The 4,353-nt window shown below is 39.3% G+C and overlaps 1 long non-coding RNA gene across 1 annotated transcript; it reads right to left on the bottom strand.

Annotated features, from left to right (window-relative positions):
• Positions 1 to 1,627: 1,627 nt before the first annotated feature.
• LOC135539106 (uncharacterized) lies at positions 1,628 to 3,987 on the bottom strand. The gene is made up of 2 exons (XR_010455554.1): positions 3,861 to 3,987; positions 1,628 to 2,929 (listed from the first exon to the last, which is right to left on the bottom strand). It is a non-coding gene; the product is annotated as an uncharacterized LOC135539106 (long non-coding RNA).
• Positions 3,988 to 4,353: the final 366 nt, after the last annotated feature.

Below are 4,353 nucleotides of genomic sequence, written 5' to 3'. Positions count from 1 at the left end.
TCTGTAGACATCTTTAATTTGCACGTGATTCATTTGCTGTGTACTATACATGTATAACATGGAATAAAGATCCAGTCTATAATCAAAAGGACATGATGACACTGAACAGTAGCTGTCAACAGCTCAATACAGGTGTAGAATCTTAATTTAAGCCAGTTTGATAAATGTAAATTATGATAAATATAATTAATTGTCATTTTTTTTGTAGGGTTTGATACACTTTTCGTGAGGAACAATCAAGTCTGAAATCTCAACGTTTTACATGTCCTGCAATGCAAGAAAGATCTCCTGCAACAGGGTGATCAAAGTACAATTCTACATCTGTAGTTTAAAATGTCACTCAATCATGGGACTAATGCCACATCAGAGTATGGGATCAATCCTGTAGAAAATAAAATATAATTACCAAAGATAAAAGAAGTTACGTACGTTTCTGGATGTTGTTATTGTACATACATTAAAAGTACTGAACACAAAAAAAACAGTGTATGTACTGGGTTTAGCACAGTACTAAGGGAGTGTGCAGTAAAAGGCATGCCATGCATGAGTGGTATGTCAGTAGTCAATGTTGTTTTAGTTTAGAAGGTCAAAGTTCAGCCAGAGTCCTTTGTCCAATGGAAGGTCCCTTATCTGTCATTTTAGACTTCAGAGATTCACATGGACAGAGACTGATCTCAGTTCCGAAATTGTATCAGAGACGATTCCCTGCTCGCATCCCAAATGGCACCCTATTTCTTATATAGTGCACTACTTTTTACTAGTGCCCTATGGGTCCTGGTCAAAAGTAGTGCACTACATAGGGAATAGGGTGTCATATGTGAGGCGGCTTCTGACTGCCCCGTGACTAATAAAAATAGGCATCTTGTTATGTTGTTGTTGTTTAGGATCTCTGTTAGCCAACCACGACTACTGCTCATTTTTCAAGAGTCCAGGACAGAATGTCTAAAACATTAAAGCAATCTTATAAATATCTTAGTTATATTAATTAACAATTAATAAAACAATTAACAATTACAACAATAACAATGAACAATATTTTGATTCATGAGTTTGACGCAGGAGGCATATTAGACATGGGAGTGGTAGGCTGCTACTGTTTGTGTGTACAACAACAAAAACACTTTGCATGAAATATAGCCAAATACGTATATCCTGTCCCAGTTTGGAACTTCATGTTAGAGAATGTTTTACTCATTCCAGGGTTTGCCAAGAGAAGCTGGTTGAGAGAATGCCAAGAGAGTGCAAAGCTGTCAAGGCAAAGGGTTGCTTCTTTGAACAATCTTAAATAATAAATATATTTAGATGTTCTTTAAAACTTTTTTTTGGTTACGACATGATTCCATATGTGTTATTTCATAGTTTTGATGTCTTCACTATTATTCTACAGTCTAGAAAATAGTACAATTAAAGAAAAACCCTGGAATGAGTTGGTGTGTCCACTTTTGACCGGTACTGTAGGATTTTTGGACCTAATGTAAGTAGCCACATTGCCGTTTCCACCTGCATGGTGTAAGGCCAGACGGATACCCTGATATCTCCATATCTACAGGTTCTATTCCATCCGCAGCGATGAATATCCGCTTTATAGCACCATTGTAAGGACAGACCATGGGAGACGAGAAGCAAGTACAGGAAGTGAACATTTAATAAACAACGGACATGAAACAGAACAAGGACATCGTCTGGAAGGGAAAAAGAATGACATTAATAATGCTGACATGGGGAACAAACTAAGGAACAGACAGATGCAGAGGGGCAATCAACAGAGTGATGGAGTCCAGGTGAGTCCAATGAGCGCTGATGCGCGTAATGATGGTGACAGGTGTGCGTAATAATGGGTAGCCTGGCACCGTCGAGCGCCAGAGAGCGGGAGCAGGCGTGACAACCATTGACAATTAAAGGCAATGTTCTCGCTGTCGCAGAGACTGCATTCAAAAGCTGCACATGTTGGCTCAATCAGAAATTACCTTTACACAGTGGTGAACAAAGTACCCAATGGTCATACTTGAGTAGAAGTAAAGATACCTTAATAGAAAATGACTCAAGTAAAAGTGAAAGTCACCCAGTAAAATACTACTCAAGTAAAAGTCTAAAAGTATTTGGTTTTAAATATACTTAAGTATCAAAAGTAAATGTAATTGCTAATATATATATAAATTATTTCACATTACTTATATTAAGCTAACCAGACAGCACAATAATATATATATTTTTACAGATAGCCAGGGGCACACTCCAACACTCGAACATAATTTACAAACAAAGCATTTGTGTTTAGTGAGTCCGCCAGAGCAGAGGCAGTAGGGATGACCAGGGATGTTCTCTGTGTAGAGAGTCCTCCAGATCAGAGGCAGTAGGGATGACCAGGGATGTTTTCTTGATAAGTGTGTAAATCGTACCATTTTCCTGCTAAGCATTCAAAACGTAACGAGTACTTCTAGGTGTCAGGGGAAAGGTATGGAGTAAAAAGTACATGATTTTCTTCAGGAATGTAGTGGAGTAAAAGTAAAAGTTGTCAAAAATATATATAGTAAAGTACAGTACCCCAAAAACTCTTAAGTAGTATTTCACACCAATGAATTTGCATTTTAATGCGAATCTTCTGTGATACCTCTGTGATACAGATTGAATTCAGCCATAAGTCTGTCAAAATGATGGTCAGTCATTGTCTGTCATCTGTCTGTCTGTCTAAGTTACTTATTGAACGTCAGATTTGCATTCCAGGTGGCACCCTATTCCCTATATAGTGCACTACTCTGATCAAAAGGAGTACACTTCATAGCTAGGGAATAGGGTGCCACTTAGGATGCATGCCAGGTTGCTGTGGAGACGGTCCTACGGTTCTACTTGTCTTGTTTGGCCTGGTTGGGAGTCTTCGTGCTCTTCTCTGGCAGTGGACTCGCTGTGGACACAGCTGTTGTGTCTGCAGCTGACATATTGGACACGCACACACACACAGGGAGAGAGAAAAGGAGATTGATCAGTAAGATAAGGCTAGAGTTTTGTCCACATAGCACTCGTCTATATCCTGTACACTGATGAATAGCTGGTTCCTGAAGACTGCCGACGACTCTGTAATAGTTAGTCTCCTTAATGCAGATGAAACTGCCCATGGCCCTGTTGTTGATGACGTTGTACGTTGCTGTGAAAGTCAATTCTTATGACAGAATTGATTTCATAACACTGTCGTCAAGTGCCAGCTGTTAGACACTGTAGATTCCAAGTATCTTGGTACAATAATTGATAATAAATTGAACTCTGAGTGTAACACTGACATGTTGTTAGGAAGGACAATTATTTTCAAGTCGTACAAAGATTCTGTCTATACCACTAGGACTTGATGGACTAGCTCATTGTATTCCACTAGGACTGTGTGTCATTGTGATCCATGTGGATTTTATTTGTCATTTTTATGCTCCTTTCCTGCTTAACCAATTGCCCTCTGGGACAAATTAAGTTGAACTTGAGACCTTGTCATCTTTTTTTTCCTACAGTATTTCTTTCAACTTTTTTAATTTTGAAATCTCTTCAAAACGTTGACATACATTCAATGGCACAGTCAGTATGCAGTATTTGATAAACACAAAAACATTCCCAATGGCAACACACTACTGCAGGCATATCGCTGAATGTCAGGTGCTCTGAAACCAAGGCATGTGATCAAATCACTATCACAGATATTTGCTCCTTTAATATGCCAAATGAAGCCACAGAGTTAAATAGTTTAATAGATATAAATAAATACAAATAAACGCTGTCTGGCTGAATTCTAAAGGATCCCATTGAATGATCATTGATGGTTTCAAAGAGATTAGGAGAGTATCTCTTCTGTCTGCCACGGTTGCAGTGATTCAACCTACCTGCAAGTGCGTGTTGTTGTTGTGACGATGATGTTGCTGCCATGGGAACGGCGGAGCATCCCACTTCCTCCTCGGAGAGGGGGCACTCAGGCCCCCCTGTAGCTTCTGATAGACTGTTCCGCGAGAACTCTGCTGCGAACACAGAAAATGTCCTTAATTAAATAGAATGGCAATGACTGTTAAAATGATAAAAATTCACATTTGCCTAATTCTATTAATCCTGTTCAATTCCTGTTGTTGTTGTATTATGGAGACGGGAGAGAAGCACCTATTCAGACTGATGCTGAGTGACTTTTAAAGGCCGATCTTTAAAACGAGTCATTCCAGAACAGTGGATCAAAATGGATGGTTCCCCTCTGACTTTCCCTCGAGCAGAGTGTTGCATCCTTTCATACGTCTTCCGCCTCTGACAAACTGTGAGGCAAAAAACATAGTGTGTCGCCCGTAGCGTATCGAAGACACCGATACAGTAACCATAATGTAGAATACATAT

This window comes from Oncorhynchus masou, unplaced genomic scaffold (assembly GCF_036934945.1).
Source record: "Oncorhynchus masou masou isolate Uvic2021 unplaced genomic scaffold, UVic_Omas_1.1 unplaced_scaffold_2259, whole genome shotgun sequence".
In the NCBI taxonomy this organism is placed as follows: Eukaryota; Metazoa; Chordata; class Actinopteri; order Salmoniformes; family Salmonidae; genus Oncorhynchus; species Oncorhynchus masou.
This window is presented reverse-complemented; position numbering and strand designations above follow the sequence as displayed.